Source organism: Macrobrachium rosenbergii, chromosome 53, assembly GCF_040412425.1.
Source record: "Macrobrachium rosenbergii isolate ZJJX-2024 chromosome 53, ASM4041242v1, whole genome shotgun sequence".
NCBI classification, from domain to species: Eukaryota; Metazoa; Arthropoda; class Malacostraca; order Decapoda; family Palaemonidae; genus Macrobrachium; species Macrobrachium rosenbergii.
The window spans coordinates 3,730,629-3,751,336 of record NC_089793.1 but is presented as its reverse complement, the minus strand read 5'-3'; the positions used below and the strand labels follow the sequence as shown (position 1 = coordinate 3,751,336).

At 38.2% G+C, this 20,708-nt stretch overlaps 1 long non-coding RNA gene across 1 annotated transcript; it reads right to left on the bottom strand.

Moving 5' to 3' along the window:
* Positions 1-10,429: 10,429 nt before the first annotated feature.
* On the bottom strand, positions 10,430-12,419 carry LOC136834070 (uncharacterized). Its single transcript, XR_010851651.1, has 2 exons — positions 12,331-12,419; positions 10,430-11,172 (listed from the first exon to the last, which is right to left on the bottom strand). It is a non-coding gene; the product is annotated as an uncharacterized lncRNA (long non-coding RNA).
* Between the last annotated feature and the right edge of the window lie 8,289 nt (positions 12,420-20,708).

Below are 20,708 nucleotides of genomic sequence, written 5' to 3'. Positions count from 1 at the left end.
AGAGGACCACTCTAACTGTCAACATAGAAGAATTGTAATTTTTTGGGTTTTTTAGCCTGTTGTACCTCTCAAAAATTGTAATTTTTTAGTTTTCTTGTTCACTGTGCCTGTCTTGAAAATTGTAATTTTTACGGGTCTTCCCACTGTACTTGTCTCAAACATTTTAATTTGTAAGTTTCTTTGTAATTTGTAAGTTTCTTGACCATTGTACCTGTTTTAAAACATTGCAATTTTTAGGTTTCTTGTCCACTGTACCTGTCTTAAAAATTGCAATTTTTAGGTTTCTTGTCCATTGCATCTGTCTTAAAAATTGTAATTTGTAGGTTTTTCGCCCATGGGATCCGTCTAAAAAATTGTAATTTTTAGGTTCCTTGTCCACTGCATCCGTCTCAAAAATTTTAATTTTTAAGTTCCTTGCCCACTGCACCTGTCCTCCCAAAAAACTGTAATTTCAAGTTTCTTGTTCACTGCACCTGTCCCAAAAAACTGTAATTTTTAGCTCCTTGCCTATTGCACCTGTCCCAAAAAACTGTAATTTCAAGTTTCTTGTTCACTGCACCTGTCCCAAAAAACTGTAATTTTTAGCTCCTTGCCTATTGCACCTGTCCCAAAAAATTGTAATTTCAAGTTTCTTGCTCACTGTATCCGTCTCGAAATTGCAATTTTTAGGTTTCCTTGTAAAGAGTGAACCAACATTGAATATTAAATGAAATATTAAATTAAATAACTACACGACACAACGGAAACTGTGTCGCCGCACATATTCTAAAAATTCCTGATACTTTTTCCTGCTCTGACTTAGAATCGGGATATCAGATCCTCTTTACGTATGCATACCACTTGCAGCATTTCCTTTTCAACATTCAGATGGTTTTATGCCTCAATTAAAAAAAATAAAAAAATAAAATAAAATAAAATAATAATAATAATAATAATAATAATAATAATAATAATAATAATAATAATAATAATAATAAGAAGAAGAAGAAGAAGAAGAAGAAGAAGAAGAAGAAGAAGAAGAAGAAGAAGCATTGGATCACCTCTCTCGCCATCAATAATAATAATAATAATAATAATAATAATAATAATAATAATAATAATAATAATAATACCTGCTGTTGATGATAATGTCAGTCGTCATAATAATAATAATGACGATTATAATGATATCAATGATAACTGCTGTTGATTATGACAGTGACAGTTGTAATAATAATAATAATAATAATAATAATAATAATAATAATAATAATAATAATAATAATAATAACAACAGATGACTCAAAAAACCTACGACAATTTCCGACCGTCTCTCATGTACCTGTTACAAACTTCCCCTCCACCCTCCCCCTTATTTCCCTCCTCCCTCCCCCTCTCCCCCTCACCCTGTCGACCACTGGGAACCTCATCTTTCCCCTCGTTTCCCCTCCCCTCTTCATCTCCGCTCTTTCTCCCACCAGTACTAAAACATTCATTACCTTGCAAATTCCACCGCCTCCCCTCGGATTTCCCCAATGGCTACCCTCGGCGTTCGAGTCCCGTCTTCCCTTGAGGGAAAACAGTATGGTTTTATGAATTTACGAGGCTTTATAATTAATATTTTGAAAATATATATATAGTATCAATTAAATCAATATGATTTAAGCCTAGATGTACCTAAGAAGAACCATGAATAGTTGTTATTTAAGGGACTGGCGTAGGCGAAGCCAGCGCCACCGAACGAACAAGCGAAATTTTCCCGCCCATATGCTGGAGGCCGAGCGCCGGGACCCGCCAAATTGTAAGCCCATTTCACAAAACAAACTCTTGGCTCGAGGTACAACTCATCTATTGGATTATTCAAACTATGCGCCAGTTTGAACATCTGCGCGAAGTGACAAGACCCATGAATAATCAAACGCATTTTGCGAATTTCTGATCTCAATTTTTTATTTTTTTTTCCTCTTCAGAACTGATCATTTCGCTCGTCCGAATGAGGGGGGGAAAGTTGCTTTTGCCTGTGACTCATCTCGAGATGCTATTTCACGGCTATTTTATTTTATATTCGTCAGATGTAAGGCTACAGGATCAATCTCAAACGCTCTACAAAATATTTCTACAAAGATTCCTGTAGACGTTTAGACTGCAAAATATGATTGAAATGAAATAAAATCATTTATCAGAGAATCTCGTAAGTTTTAGGGTACACCTTCTACAGAATATCATTTCATTCATTATCAGCATCTAAACTATTTCAATGTCGCCTTCATATGTTCAGCAAGGTATTGCTACAAAGATTCCTTTAGATAATTAAGCTGTAAAATAGAATAAAATTACAAGAAAAATTCATAGCTATGTTTTACATAAATCATAAAGTTTTCCTTTTAAACTAAACAGTTTTCATTTTACTTATAAACTAGTTTTCCTTTTACAGTAATTAAACAATTTAATTTTATAAAAAACCTAACAGTCTTCTTTTAACTATAAAATTGAAGTTTTTCATTTACACTAATCTAACCGCGTTCCTTTTACAATCGTCAACGTTTATCTTTTACACTAATCTAACCATTTTCATTCAAAATAATTAAAGATTTTCATTAACACAGTCTAACCATTTTCCTTTTTTGTCTTTTACCAAATTAAATTACAAAGGTTTTTTCCTTTTACACCCAATTGAATAGTTTGTCTTTTACACAAATTAAATAGCTTTCTTGTTATGAAAATGAAACCGCTTTTCTTTCACACCGATAAAAAATACTGCCTTTTACACAAATTAAATAGCTTTCTTGTTACAAAAATGAAACCGCTTTCTTTTCTACACCTACAAAAAAAATTGTCTTTTCCACAAATTAAATAGCTTTCTTGTTACAAAAATTAAACCGCTTTCTTTTTTACACCCACAAAAAAATTGTCTTTTACACAAATTAAATAGCTTTCTTGTTACAAAAATGAAACCGCTTTCTTTTTACACTAACAAAAAAATATTGACTTTTACACAAATTAAATAAGCTGTCTTGTTGCAGAAATGAAACCGCTTTCCTTCCACCCATAAAAATACTTTGTCTTTTACACTAATTACAACATTTTCCTTTTCCGATCAGAAGGCGAAAACTGAACCATCCTAAAAATAATTCCATGCGTTAACTAGCGAGAACCGAGCCTTGTTTCCCTTAACTTTACTCCTCAAGTTCATCTTCTTCTCTCCGAGATGAGACGAGATGAAAGATGCTGGTTGATGTAATCAAAACATTTATTAAAATTTTAATGCGAGCCATCTGTCACTATGGCCTGGAAGGGGACAGAATTCTTTAGAAGTAATAATAATAATAATAATAATAATAATAATAATAATAATAATAATAATAATAATAATAATAATAATAATAATACAATTACTTTTAAACTAAGTAAGTTCGAAGCAAAGGATTTTTTCTTCCCCGAGAGGTGAAATGAGGTACAGGATCAAGTAAGTTGAAGAAGTTGGACAGCGAAGTAGGAGGAGGAGGAGGAGGAGGCCGAAAAGTGGTTTGAGGGATGCTTCAAAACACCTTTGGCACTGCCTCCAGTGTGCCTTCTGCGGCGTGCAGCGTGCAGCATCGCCCGAATGCGAAAATACGTTATATGTTTACATATTAAAATATATAAATAAATAAATATATATATGTATGTGTGTGTCACTACAGAATGCGAAAATACGTTACATGTTTACATATTAAAATATATATATAAATAAATAAATAAATATACTATATATAAATATATGTGTGTGAGTCATTACAGAATCATACAAATGAACGATGATCCGCCAAAAATATGTTCCAGTTCGTCTTAGTCGACACTGGAAGTCTGAGCACGAACACACACACACATACACACATTCACACACACACACACACACACGCACACACGCACACACACACATCCACATGAACACACGAACGAATTCATTCACGGGCGATCTTTGCTCAAAAGAGAAGTTAATCTTGATTGATGGGATCATGATGGCGGCGACTGACTTCAACCCCGAAGATGATCACAGGCCGTCCTTCGACAGAACCTAAAAATAGCGTAAAAGACCTTCGCTGTTGCAACGCCAACTAATGGTAAGCACAAACCAACCAATAAAAGCAGGAACCAGGACGTTACGAAAGAGGATGAATAGATAAAGGTAGATAAACAAAAACAAACAAAAAACAGGAAACTTAAATATTTACGGGTAAGTTCGATAACATGTAGACGAATATAAGGTGTGATTTCTGATAGAATTAATCAGCAAAACAGCAATGTTGTAGGATGCGTGTTAAGGAATTCCAATGATTAGCAGGAAAATGTACGTTATATATATATATATATATATAATATATATATATATATATATATATATATATATATATATATATATATATATATATATATATATATATATATATATATATATATATATATTATATATATATATGTATATATATTATCTTATATATACTATATATATATGTATATATAAATATATACATATGTGTGTGTGTATGAACTGGACTTGAGTTTATGCATATTCTGGCAAATATAATGCTACACAGGTTAGCTCGCTATTAAAACTTAACCAAATTTTATGTTAGACACTTACTGCCATGGTCAGCGTACAGCCTCAGTATATTAGAGGGTTACAAAAGGCATCGGTAGCTATAACCACTGCGCCACCAGGGTACGATAACTGTAATTCATATATATAACTAAAATCGAGGGCTGAATGAATTCATTAGCAAAGTGGTAATGCGTCAGATGAGAAAATTACACATAGCTGCGAATTTCTCAATAAGAAAGAAGTATTCTCAAAGTACTTGATTGATTGCATATAGAATTTAGGCCAAAGGCCAAGCACTGGGACCTGTGAGGTCATCCAGCGCTGAAACGGAAATTGACAATAAGGTTTGAAAGGTGTAACAGGAGGAAAACCTCAAAGCAGTTGCACTATGAATCAATAGTTAGGAGAAGGTGGAAAGTAAGATGGAAGAAAGAGAATGTGAAAGGAGGTACAGTAAAAGGAACGAAAGGGGTTGCAGCTAGGGGCCGATGGCACGCTGCAGAGAACCTTAAATAATGCCTACAGTGCACCGCATGAGGTGCACTGACGGCATTACCCCGCTACGGGGTCCTAAAGTACTTATATTTTTCGGTGCAGTAACTGTGAGTCTCGTCGTATATCGACGTAAACACTTACAGTCGTTTATACTGTATTCAGAATTTTACAATACAGTGTTTTGAAATGAGGTTTGATCTAGATTCTAAAGCTTAGCTATTTCAGGGAAGATATCTTTGATTTATTCATTACTAATCGTATTTTATGGCTTTAATAAACAACTGAAAAATTCTGACAGCTGTTTAATGGAAAATTTTGATTTCAAAACATCCGGTACAAGTCTCAAGCGTATCACATGTCCACGAATGTTCCTCAGAAAGCCGTGGGAGGAACAGAACCAACCCCCCTTCCCTCATTAGCCAGAGAGAGAGAGAGAGAGAGAGAGAGAGAGAGAGAGAGAGAGAGAGAGGAGAGCGCAGCAACGGAAATTTACATATTCATATTGCAATTTGATCCGTGATGTCGACGATGGAATATCGTGTTACATTGTTAAGGTCCTTATGGAGGCCAAATGAATGTCGGAGGGGAGGAGGAGGAGGAGGAGGAGGAGGAGGAGGAGAGGAGGAGGAGGAGGAGGGAAGGGGGAGGAGGAGGAGGAGGAGGAGGAAAATGAGAGTGACAGGAAAACTGGAAATTGAGAACTGGACAATGCAGATTCATATCAAGCCATCTATGAGATTAAGACAGACATGTAAGACATAATACATTACCCACACACAGACAGACATATGAACTCACACTTGGACAGAGAAACAGACATGACAGCATAAAAGACAGACGAAGACATACTAAAGCGACAAAGAGACACACACATGTAGAATGCAGACATATTCATCACACACACACGTATGTCTCACACGCGAAAGCAGACTTCGGTGAAGACACAAGGGAACCGAACCACGAAAAACAGACAGAGAGAGACACATAGACAGACACAGACAGACAGAATGGGAATGAGTTCCAGAGGGGGGAAAAGAACATACAAGTAATCAGGTTAAGACTACTGAGAACCCCAAGTCAGCCATCTGTCGAAGTTTGGTAAAGTAGGGAGGCCTTCTCTCGAGCGAGGCACCAATGCCCCCCCACCTGCTTTCCCTGAAGTCTCCTGGGCCGTGTCCTAAATGTTAGGATGGGACCTGAATGCAAATAGTGTCGTAGTAAGGATGGTACTGAAATGAAAAGAGGGACCTCTTTGGTGCAAACATCAGGACAGAATTTTTTCCATTGGAGGTGAGTTTGTATCAGAGAGGTTCCTTAATTTTTTTAGAGTTATCTTTTTATATATATATATACTATATATATATATATATATATATATATATATATATATATATATATATATATATATATATATATCTTTGCTTTACAGGTAGTTTTAAAATCTGATATACCTGGAAAATATGAACCTTTTTAAGATCAGAGATCTTGTCCAAACATAATGAAATCAGACATATTCAAGATTCTTGGGAGCAAAATATAAATAAATAAATAAGTTAATAAATAGATAAATAAATAAATAAATGTAATGATTATAATTCTAGTTGATACAAGCACTAAGCTCCGCGCATTCATGAAAACAAGCCGAACTTATAACTTTACTCACTAAAAGCATAACAAAATTCACCGGAATAAAATACACTCGAATTACTTATACACAAACAGAGCCAACTGCACTACAGAGTCGAACAGGACACTTTAATAACTTACAAACACAATCGAAGGGCGCCAATTAATCTGTAGATACTGGAACCCCCCCGAGGAATCTCTCTCCCTGGGGAACACCCTCCCCTTGCTCTTGCATTAATGAAAACCCTCTGCCCGTATGTCCGTTATCATTTCATGTAGATTCGTTTTCTGTCTGTAAGACAGATTTTATTTTCCTATTAGCGGCCTTGACCGTCTCAATTGTAAAGCGGCTTTGCTATTCTTCTGCAGCAGCTCCTAGGAAAACCAGTAAAAATGCGCCCAAGTTTCTTCGGCGCAGTCGAGTTTTCTGTACAGCGCATAATCAAGGCCACCGGAAATAGATCTATCTTTAGGTGGTCTCGGTATAATGCTGTATGAGCCGCGGCCCATGAATTTCTCAGCAGGCCGTTGTGGCATGTGTTGTTGCGTTGCCAGAAGCACGATCATGGCTAACTTTAACCATGAATAAAATAAAAACTACTGAGGCTAGAGGGCTGCAATTTGGTATGCTTGATGATTGGGGGGCGGATGATCAATAAACCAATTTGCAGCCATCTAGCCTCAGTTTTTAAGATCTGAGGGAGGAAAGAAAAAGTGAGAGAATAAAGTGCGGACGGACAGACAAAGCCGGCACAATGGGTTTCTTTTCAGAAAACTAGAATTAAAAGGGCTTGAAAGTGAAGAGTACCAGAAATAGCCCCTATGTCTGCAATCTTGCTTAGAACCTCCAAGACTCTGAGATTTCCACTTCGAAGTTTTTACATCTATTCACACTCAGAAGTAACTTTACGGAAATGATTGAGTCGATTCAACTTCCATTATTTAAGGGACTGACGGACTGATTTACTGCCATGTAATGGTATATGCAGAGTTAAATTCCCTTCCATTCTTTATAAAAACATACCGGAATTGCGTCGTAGGCCTACTTTCGTTGCCAGACTAGTCCTCATAGATTAAATATGTGAAGATGCATAGTATGTTGGCAAACGAGAAACAACCTACATAAACATAACATCTGGAGAACCATTTTACTATAATAGATAATATGGTTATTCCTTTTACGTTTCAGTATCTCTTCACAAGTTACCCAGAATTACAAGGAAAAATCCTCTCAATAAAAAAACTTTTGCAATAAATGTATGAAAAAACAATCCGAGAGAGTAAGCGAACGTATATTTCCCAAGACGAGCGCAATTTATTCAAAATGTATTTGTAAACAAATGCATACACATACCTGTCAAACAAGTAACCAGCAGATTCTATATAAACATACACATACATGTGTATGTATATAATGTATGACTGTACTGGCAAAGAGAGAAAGGCTGGAACAGAATAGGTCTAGGGAAGAAGGTCCAGTCCTCATCCTTCTGCCACGGAAAAGTGAGAGTGAGAGAGAGAGAGAGAGAGAGAGAGAGAGAGAGAGAGAGAGAGAGAGAGAGAGACCTTTCTCCCCATCAGGAGAGTAAAGAGAGTGGCAAATGCACTCCCACCAGTGACTTGGTAATACAAATGGCCTTGGGTCAAATGGTAGAGCGCCGGCGGTCGTAGAGACTGCGTGACACTCAAGTTAAGGGCGGGAAACATACAGCACCCCGGGGAGCCGTTACACAGGCCATGGACCTGATGGAGTTAAAGACTCGAAAAATGGCAATGGCAGGGAAAGAAGAGGAGAGAATGCGATAGAGATGAGAGAAAAGCCGAGACGAGAAGGTGTGGTCAGACCAATGCGGTCAAGAAGACATGAAGAGAGGAATAATCGGCCTAAAAGGAAAACTATATAATTCTACAAGATTATTGTCAGAGAAAAAGTGAAGAAACCTGAAAGACATTGTACTGAATAATAGTTAGATTACATCAGCCATTATCCGCTAAAATCACTGAATAATTGACATAAATGCAATTCACAGCATTGTTTAATCCCAAACCCACAGTAACACAGAACACTTTAGGCCTAATCCATGATCATTGTGCTTAAGCAACGAATTTTTATATTCTATCCGAGGGAAAATGCATAAATCGCCTGATATGAAAGTAAATAATCATTTATTACTAACATCTAACTATTATTAGCAATAAGACCACGGCAGACCCCGGTATCATATTTTTCATATTTTTTCGATTCATTGTTGACGATAAGGAAGCTAGACCAATGTTTTTGAGCCAATTTTGGCAATAAAATCATGATAGATCCGGGACTCCTCAGAGTCATTCTAGCAATGAGACCATGATTTACCACAGAATCTTATGAGACAATACTAGCTAAGACCACGGTAGACTTCAGAACCTTTTGAGTCACTACTAGCAATAAAACTACAGTGCAGTACCATAAATTCCTGGTCTTCTATTGCAAGAACACCAGTCAGCCAGACCCTAGTATTTTTTGTCATTCTAGCAACAAGACTGTGATATACCCTAGAATGTAATGCAATATTACTAGCTAAGACCACGATAGGCTAATCAGAACCCTATGAGTCATTACTAGTACTAAAACTACTATCTCTCCTGGTCTTCTATTGCAAGAAGACCAGCCAACCAGACCTGGTACTTTTTGACGAGACTAACCACGCAAACCGGTTTCTCGTCACCACCGCAGGGCTGCGCACAGAACAGATGCCTGGCGGACAGTACCTCCGAAACTGGCATTCTGTTTTCCTTGGGTAAGGAGCCATTATCAGGTACATTAGGCGAACCGTCATTACTGGAAGAGGGACTATTTTCTGACCATAAAAAAAGGGAATGTTCCTCTTCGTTGGGAAGTCACGTAGAAGTTACGTATAAGCTTTTTCGATTCAGTAAGCACGGCGGATTGAAATTTATCTTGTGTTGAGAAGTTTTTAGATGCCAAAGACGAATGGAAGTAATGAGAAGAGGCAATAGTTGTGAAAATGGAGTTTATTACTATTAACTGTAGTAGCAGAAGGGGCTAGTATTTGTCTTAGTATACATAAGTCTATGGTGAGCTAGACATACTGATTTTGCACTGACAGTTTCATCTGCTAAATTATTCTTATGAACAGTATATTATATGATATATATATATATATATATATATATATATATATATATATATATATATATATATATATGTGTGTGTGTATAAGCTCCACATTCTTGCATGGAAGTGCCTGCCGAAGGTCTAAAGGGTGATCGTCGCTGATTTGCAAGAGAGACAACAATTACCATTCCATCCTGCTGAGGCAACCATACTGCACACATATCATAAGCAAAGACGCTCGATGGAGGCATTCAGAATATCATCATGTATAAGAATTTCCATACATTCGTACTGATAATATCATACTCGTATTTTATATAGAATGATCAATTCATTTCGATCCACTGGTGAATGGAAACCCGTCTCTGATGAATAAAATTTTTAAAAATGCCGGAAGATAAAAGGGAAAAAGAGGTCCTTAAAAATCGTAACTATACCAAACGGAAAAAAATTGTAATATAAAGGAAAAAAAAGTATTTAAACAAAACTCATTACGAATTCAATATACTTCCTATTATGATCTCGCCTCTCGAGATCTACAGGTTCTTTAAAATGAACAAGCAATTGGGCTGTAATGACTGACGAGAGGTGACAAACAAAGGAGGGAGGAGCAGAACAAAACGAAAAAGTTACCTTAAAATTAATTTATTTACAAAGTTAAGTTATTTACATAATGTACAGTTGAGTCAAGGTTCAATTAGAATAAAAATGAACATTATACAAATGAATTAAACTCATTACAGCAGCAACAATCAAAAACAAAGAAAAATAAGATAAAGACTCAGTACACAAATGAACATGAAAAAAAAGTTATCAAAAACATGGGCAGTTCAACAAACATCATGTAGCTTACAACATAATCAATAATTAAGTAACATGAACCCTCAAGCAATATAAATAATATGATACCAAGGCGGTATAACAAAAATAGCAGCATAAATAACAAATAATAAATTCAAAATGAAGCAGCACAAGGAAACGGTATTAGCGGACGAACTCCATAGAGCCGAGGAAGCAGCCCCAAGCTGCTTGACGGGAACACTGCAGGACAATTAAGACAGAGCCGACACGTCAACCATCTCGTCCTCAAGCACAGTGCTGACGTCCTCCTCCAGTACTGACGACCACGACAGAGCCGACACGGCAACCATCTCGCCCTCCAAGAAACGTACTGACGTCCTCCTCCATCTACGACAACCAAGACAGAGCCGACACGGCAACCATCTCGTCCTTAAGAAACTCTGCGCTGCTCTGCTGCTAGGACCGGACTCACAGGTACGAATACCTGCTGCTGCTACCCCAACGGACTCGCTGCTGCCCTGGACCATCGGTCGTTCTGCCCTCCAGAACCTGGCTCGTTGCTGCTACGAACCTGACTTGACGCTGTTACTGACCCATGGTTGCTGTACGAACCTGACTTGTTGCAAAGAAAACAAAAGACCAACGCCGCTGCCAAGGCACTCCATGACAGACGTCAACTCACCAGCACGAAAAACAAACAAAAGCAGAGGAGGCAACAATCTACCAAGGGAACAATCGACAAACGATTGTTCCAACACCCTCCCCACCTAACAAAAAAAAAAAATTACAATAAAAATTTTTTTACAACAAACAAATACTCTCCCCCGATGCTGCCACAGTTCTCGCCAGCCAAAAAGAGAACCAATCCCATAAGGTCGCCAATATTACGATCTCGCCTCTCGAGATCTATAGGTTCTTTAAAATGAACAAGCAATTGGGCTGTAATGACTGACGAGAGGTGACAAACAAAGGAGGAGGATGCAGAACAAAACGAAAAAGTTACCTAAAATTAATTTGAACAAATTGGATTATTTAAATAATGTACAGTTGAATCAAGGTTCAATTAGAATAAAAATTACATTATACAAATGAATTAAACTCATTACAGCAGCAACAATCAAAAACAAAGAAAATAATCAGATAAAGACTCAGTACACAAATTTTGTATGAAAAAAAAAGTTATCAAAAACATGGGCAGTTCAATGGAAACATCATTTAGGTAAACATAATCAATAATTAAGTAACATGAACCCTCAAGCGAATATAAATAATATGATACCAAGGCGGTATAACAAAAATAGCAGCATAAATAAACAAATAATAAATTCAAAATGAAGCAGCACAAGGAAACGTGATTAACGAACTCCATAGAGCCGAGGAAGCAGCCCTAGGGTGCTTGACTAACATACTGCAGGACAATGTATAGATCCGAAGACCAACCATCTCGTCCTCAAGACACAGTGCTGACGTCCTCCTCCAGTACTGACGACCAAGACAGAGCCGAAAGACGGAGAACCATCTCGCCCTCAAAAACACAGTATGACGTCCTCCATCTACGACAACCAAGACAGAGCCGACACGGCAACCATCTCGTCCTCAAAAAAACTCTGACGCTGCTCTGCGAGGACCGGATGCAGGTACGAAACCTGCTGCTGCTACCCCAACGGACTCTCCTGCCCTGGACCATCGGTCGTTCTGCCTCAGAACCTGGCTCGTTGCTGCTACGAACCTGACTTGGTGCTGTTACGAACCTGACTGGTTGCTGTTACGAACCTGACTTGTTGCTGTTTCGAACCTGACTGACGCTGCCAAGCACTCCATGACCAGACGTCAACTCACCAGCACATTCAAACAAAACAGAGGAGGCAACAATCTACCAAGGAACAATCGACAAAACGATTGTTCCTAACACACACCTACCTAACAAAAAAAAAAATACAATAAAAAAATTTTTTTTTTTACAACAAACAAAATACTCTCCCCCGATGCTACACTCTCGCCAGCCAAACAGAACCAATCCTGGCTAAGGTCGCCAATATTATAATCTCGCCTCTCGAGATCTACAGGTTCTTAAAATGAACAAGCAATTGGGCTGTAATGACTGACGAGAGGTGACAAACAAAGGAGGGAGGAGCAGAACAAAACGAAAAAGTTACCTTAAAATTAATTTATTTACAAAATTAAGTTATTTACATAATGTACAGTTGAGTCAAGGTTCAATTTAAAATAAATGAACATTATACAAATGAATTAAATTCATTAAAAGCAACAATCAAAAATACAAGAAAAATAAGATAAAATTCCATTAAACATAAATGAACATTTGAAAAGTTATCAAAAAATAGTGGGAGTTCAACAAACATCAAAAATAAACAAACATAATCAATAATTAAGTCCAAAAAAACCCTCAAGCAATATAAATAATATGATACCAAGGTCAAATAACAAAAAAGCAGCATAAATAATCAAATAATAAAAACAAAATGAAGCAGCACAAAAACCATAATAAGGAAATAATCTCATAAACACCGGAGGCAGCAGCCCAGTAAGCTGCTTGACGGGAACACTGCAGGACAACAATAAGACAGAGCCGACACGATCAACCATCTCGTCCTCAAGCACAGTGCTGACGTCCTCCTCCAGTACTGACGACCACGACAGAGCCGACACGGCAACCATCTCGCCTCCAGAAACGTACTGACGTCCTCCTCCATCTACGACAACCAAGACAGAGCCGACACGGCAACCATCTCGTCCTTCAAAACTCTGCGCTGCTCTGCTGCTAGGACCGGGACTCACAGGTACGAATACCTGCTGCTGCACCTTAACGGACTGCTGCTACCTGGACCATCGGTCGTTCTGCCCTCCAGAACCTGGCTCGTTGCTGCTACGAACCTGACTTGGTGCTGTTACGAACCTGACTGGTTGCTGTTACGAACCTGACTTGTTGCTGTTACGAACCTGACTGACGCTGCCAAGCATCCATCACAGACGTCAACTCACCAGCACGAAAAAACAAACAAAACAGTGAGGCAACAATCTACCAAGGGAACAATCGACAAACGATTGTTCTAACACCTCCTCACTTTAACAAAAAAAAATTACAATAAAAATTTTTTTTTACAAACAAAACAAATACTTTCCCCCGATGCTGCCACACTCTCGCCAGCCAAAACAGAACCAATCTTCAACCTAAGGTCCAATATTACGATCTGGCCTCTCGAGATCTACAGGTTCTTAAAATGAACAAGCAATTGGGCTGTAATGACTGACGAGAGGTGACAAACAAAGGAGGGAGGAGCAGAACAAAAACAAAAAAGTTACCTTAAAATTAATTTATTTACAAAAGTTTAAATATTTACATAATGTACAGTTGAGTCAACAGGTTCAATTAGAATAAAATAACATTATACAAAATGAATTAAACTTCATTACAGCAAAACAATCAAAAACAAAAGAAAAATAAGATAAAGACTCAGTACAAAAATGAACATTTGAAAAAAGAATTAACGGCATCAAAGTTACATGGGAGTTCAACAAACATCATGTAAAAATAATTCAAACAAAATAACAGCAACGGAAAATGAACCCTCAAGCAATATAATAATATGATAAATAAGGCGAGCAGTATAACAAAAATAGCAATAAATAACAAATAATAACATTCAAAATGAAGTTCAAAAAACGGTATTAGCGGACGAACTCCAGCAGAAGCAGCCCCAAGCTGCTTGACGGGAACACTGCAGGACAACAAAGACAGAGCCGACACGTGAACCATCTCGTCCTCAAACACAGTGCTGACGTCCTCCTCCAGTACTGACGACCACGACAGAGCCGACACGGCAACCATCTCGCCCTCCAAGAAACGTACTGACGTCCCTCCTCCATCTACGACAACCAAGACAGAGCCGACACGGCAACCATCTCGTCCTTTAGAAACTCTCCGCTGCTCTGCTGCTAGGGACCGGACTCACAGGTACGAATACCTGCTGCCATGCTACTTACGGACTCATCTGGCTGCCCTGATATCGGTCGTTCTGCCCTCCAGAACCTGGCTCGTTGCTGCTGAACCTGTCGGTGCTGTTACATTGAACCTGACTGGTTTGCTGTTTTGAACCTGACTTGTTGCTGTTACAACCTTGACGCTGCCAAGCACTCCATGACAGACGTCAACTCACCAGCAAGAAAAACAAACAAAACAGAGGAGGCAACAATCTACCAAGGGAATAATCGACAAAACGATTGTTCCCGAACACCTCCCACCTAACAAAAAAATTACAATAAAAAATTTTTTTTTTACAACAAACAAAATACTGTCTGATGCTGCCACACTCGCCAGCCAAAACAGAACCAATCCTGGCTAAGGTCGCCAATATTAGATCTCGCCTCGAGATCTACAGGTTCTTTAAAATGGAACAAGCAATTGGGCTGTAATGACTGACGAGAGGTGACAAACAAAGGAGGGAGGAGCAGAACAAAACAAAAAAAGTTACCTTAAAATTAATTTATTTACAAAAGTTAATATATTATTTACATAATGTACAGTTGAGTCAAGGTTCAATTAGAATAAAAAAATGAACATTATACAAATTGAAACAAATCATTACAGTTGCAACAATCAAAAAAACAAAGAAAAATAAGATAAAGACTCAGTACACAAATGAACATGAAAAAAATTTGTTATCAAAAACATGGGCAGTTCAACAAACATCATGTAAACAACAAATCAAAAATTAAGTAACATGAACCCTCAAGAATATAAATAATATGATACCAAGAGCAGTATAACAAAATGGCCTCGCAGAGCAAACGGAAATAAACCAAATAATAAATTCAAAATGAAAAGCACAAAAATGGTAATAGTGGACGAATCCACTAGAGCCAAAGGAAACAGCCCAAACTGCTTGACAGGAACACACTGCAGGACAATGAAGACAGAGCCGACACGTCAACCATCTCGTCCTCAAACAGTGCTGACGTCCTCCTCCAGTACAATGACGATCACGACAGAGCCGACACGGCAACCATCTCGCCCTCCAAGAAACGTACTGACGTCCTCCTCCATCTCACGACAACCAAGACAGAGCCGACACGGCAACCATCTCGTCCTTAAAAACTCTGCGCTGCTCTGCTGCTAGGACCGGACTCATACAGGTACGAATACCTGCTGCTGCTACCCCAACGGACTCGGCTGCCCTGGACCATCGGTCGTTCTGCCCTCCAGAACCTGGCTCGTTGCTGCTACGAACCTGACTTGGTGCTGTTACGAACCTGACTGGTTGCTGTTACGAACCTGACTTGTTGCTGTTACAACCTGACTGACGCTGCCAAGCACTCCATGACAGCAAGAAAAAGCACGAAAAAAAACAAAAAGGAGGCAACAATCTGCCAAGGGAACAATCGACAAACGATTGTTCCTAACACCTCCACCTAACAAAAAAAAAAAAATTACAATAAAAATTTTTTTACAACAAACAAAAATACTCGTCCCCCCGATGCTGCCACACTCTCGCCAGCCAAAACAGAACCAATCCTGCCTAAGGTCGCCAATATTACGATCTCGCCTCTCGAGATCTACAGGTTCTTTAAAATGAACAAGCAATTGGGCTGTAATGACTGACGAGAGGTGACAAACAAAGGAGGGAGGAGCAGAACAAAACGAAAAAGTTACCTAAAATTAATTTATTTACAAAGGTTAAGTTATTTACATAATGTACAGTTGAGTCAAACTTCAGTTCAATTAGAATAAAAAATGAAAATTATACAAATGAATTAAACTTGTGTATTACAGCAGCAACAATCAAAAACAAAGAAAAATAAGATAAAGACTCAGTACACAAATGAACATGAAAAAAAGTTATCAAAAACATGGGCAATTCAACAAACATCATGTGTAGCTTAGCAACATAATCAAAATTAAGTAACATGAACCCTCAAGCAATATAAATAATATGATACCAAGGCGGTATAACAAAAATAGCAGCATAAATAACAAATAATAAATTCAAAAATGAATAGCACAAGGAAACGGTAGGCAGCGGACGAACTCCATAGAGCTGAGAAGCAGCCCAAACTGCTTGACGGGAACACTGCAGGACAATTAAGACAGAGCCGACACGTCAACCATCTCGTCCTCAAGCACAGTGCTGACGTCCTCCTCCAGTACTGACGACCACGACAGAGCCGACACGGCAAACCATCTCGCCCTCCAAGAAACGTACTGACGTCCTCCTCCATCTACGACAACCAAGACAGAGCCGACACGGCAACTATCTCGTCCTTAAGAAACTCTGCGCTGCTCTGCTGCTAGGGACTGACCTCACAGGTACGAATACCTGCTGCTGCTACCCTGAACGGACTCGCTGCTGCCCTGGACCATCGGTCGTTCTGCCCTCCAGAACCTGGCTCGTTGCTGCTACGAACCTGACTTGGTGCTGTTACGAACCTGACTGGTTGCTTGTTTTAACCTGACTTGTTGCTGTTACGAACCTGACTGACGCTGCTAAATGCACTCCATGACAGACGTCAACTCACCAGCACGAAAAACAAACAAAAGCAGAGGAGGCAACAATCTACCAAGGGAACAATCGACAAACGATTGTTCCTAACACCTCCCCACCTAACAAAAAAAAAAAAAATTACAATAAAAATTTTTTTTTTTACAACAAACAAAATACTCTCCCCCGATGCTGCCACACTCTCGCCAGCCAAAACAGAACCAATCCTGGCCTAAGGTCGCCAATATTACGATCTCGCCTCTCGAGATCTACAGGTTCTTTAAAATGAACAAGCAATTGGGCTGTAATGACTGACGAGAGGTGACAAACAAAGGAGGGAGGAGCAGAACAAAACGAAAAAGTTACCTTAAAATTAATTTATTTACAAAGTTAAGTTATTTACATAATGTACAGTTGAGTCAAGGTTCAATTAGAATAAAAATGAACATTATACAAATGAATTAAACTCATTACAGCAGCAACAATCAAAAACAAAGAAAAATAAGATAAAGACTCAGTACACAAATGAACATGAAAAAAAAGTTATCAAAAACATGGGCAGTTCAACAAACATCATGTAGCTTACAACATAATCAATAATTAAGTAACATGAACCCTCAAGCAATATAAATAATATGATACTTAACAATAATATAACAAAAATAGCAGCATAAATAACAAATAATAAATTCAAAATGAAGCAGCACAAGGAAAATTATTAGGGACGAACTCCATAGAACCGAGGAAGCAGCCTCCCAAACATCGATTGACGGGAACACTTGCAGGACAATTAAGACAGAGCCGACACGTCAACCATCTCGTCCTCAAGCACAGTGCTGACGTCCTCCTCCAGTACTGACGACCACGACAGAGCCGACACGGCAACCATCTCGCCCTCCAAGAAACGTACTGACGTCCTCCTCCATCTACGACAACCAAGACAGAGCCGACACGGCAACCATCTCGTCCTTTAAGAAACCTGCGCTGCTCTGCTGCTAGGACCGGACTCAGGTACGAATACTACCCTACAAACGGACTCGCTGCCCCCTGGACCATCGGTCGTTCTGCCCTCCAGAACCTGGCTCGTTGCTGCTACGAACCTGACTTGGTGCTGTTACGAACCTGACTGGTTGCTGTTACGAACCTGACTTGTTGCTGTTACGAACCTGACTGACGCTGCCAAGCACTCCATGACAGACGTCAACTCACCAGCACGAAAAACAAACAAAAGCAGAGGAGGCAACAATCTACCAAGGGAACAATCGACAAACGATTGTTCCTAACACTTCCAATCTAAATCTGAAACCATAAGCAAAAGAAAAATAATAAAAAAGAGAATAAATTCCACTAAAAATAATAAATACATACAAAATATATTCAAAAACTCCTTTAATAAAACTTATTTTTAAAAAACCAGTAATGTCCAGGAATTCAAATTCAAAGCAATAAAAAAAACTTAAAAAAAAAGAGAGAGAGAGAACTGAAAACTGTGGGAAGCCCCTAAAGACCCTGAAAGAAGAGGAAGGGGAGGGGGATAAAGGGGAGAATGGGAGGAGAGGAGGAAAGAGAAAAGGGGGATGGGGAGGGGGAGGGGAGGGGAGAGAAAGAGGACCGTAAGAGGAGGGAAAAATCGATCTGCAGGTGGAACAGGTCGATAGCTCAGATCCCCTCTGGGACTTGAGGGGAGAGGAGGGGTGGCTGGGTAGGGTGGAGGAGGGGAGGGGAGGGAGTAGGGAGGGGTAGAAATGGTGTAGGGGAAAATGATGAGGTTGAGGTCGTCGCCTTTGAGAGAGAGAGGCGAGACCATTTCCTTATTTGAAATATAAGAGCTTAAAATACTACCAGAAGGGAGGGTGGGGGTGGGGAGGAGGTAGATAGACAGGCTTGAAAGAATTGAGACAGTCAATAGATAGACAGTCGATTAGAGACGAAGAAATAGTTTTCATGAAAATATATATATTTATATTTTATATATATATATATATATATATATATATATATATATATATATATATGTTTATGTATATGTGTGTATGTATGTATACATGTATACATACATGCATAAACTATATGTATATGTATATGCCTACTACATATATATACAGGTATATATATATTAAATTATTAATATATATATATATATATATATATTTCATATATATATATATATATATATATATATATATATATATATAATATATATATATATATACAACATATATATATATATATAAAAATAAATATATATATCTATATATATATATATAACATATATATATATATATATATGTATATATATATGTATATATATATATATATATATATATATATATATTCCCTCAAACCAAAATTCAAGAAAGAAAAAACTGATCTAAATAACATTGAATACCAATAAAGGTCTCGTCAACTGACTGATATTTTCAGCTCTCTGGCATCACGAATAAAGCATTCCCTACACAGTAGCTTTCATTTTATATATTATCCCCAGCACAGGACATGGCTTAGTTGACAGACAACAGAAAAATACTTGAAGAAGAGAGTTAGGAAAAAGTTAATCAAATCACGAGTGCCAAGTGGAAGGACAGGAATATGTTGACCTTCAAAGTCTTTGTCGAACGCCAAGGTTAGGCACTGTGTTTTCCATCGCCTTCAGAAGCAGGGAAGATGGGTATCAGGGTATAATGATAATAGGGAGAGTGAGTAGAGGGGGTATTGGGCATAGGAGCAATAGGTCATCGAGGAAGCAAAGGTTTTAGGTACGGAAGAAGAAGGTAGATTATCGAATGATTCTAAAAAATGACGGAAATCAGTAATAGACAGATGAATATAACTTAGCAAAAATAAAATACCGCAGATCCATCTGGGGTCTCTCTCTCTCTCTCTCTCTCTCTCTCTCTCTCTCTCTCTCTCTCTCTCTCATGCCCTACTACTTCTGACGGCACTGTGACCTTACTTCAATCATTATTCCAAGGGCATTGTGACCTTATTCAATCATTATTCCAAGGGACACTGTGACCTTATTCAATCATTATTCCAAGGGCACTATGACCTTATTCAGTCATTATTCCAAGGGCACTGTGACCTTACTTAATCACTATTCTAAGGGCACTGTGACTTTATTCAATCATTATTCCAAGGGCACTGTGACCTTATTCAGTCATTATTCCAAGGGCACTGTGACCTCACTGAATCACTATTCTAAGGGCACTGTGACCTTACTCAGTATTCCAAGGGCCCTGTGAGATTATCCTCTTTATTCCATTGCCACGTGAACCTAATCATTCTTCAAAGGTCCAAGTGACCTTACTCAATCTGAATTCCGATGGCCCTGTGACCTTAACCTTGATTATCATTTTCAATTAGTCAGTTTCTTTACATCTCTTGTTGTAAGAGTCCCATCGACGAAATAATTTAGTTATTATTATTATTATTATTATTATTATTATTATTATTATTATTATTATTATTATTATTATTATTATTATTATTACTCAGATGATGCACCCTACTCATATGAATACGTCCCACGCTTCCAAATAATATGGCGTTCATTGAAAAGAGGTAACAGAAGGTAATGGGAAATACAGAAAGATGAGATCAGTTGTAAAAA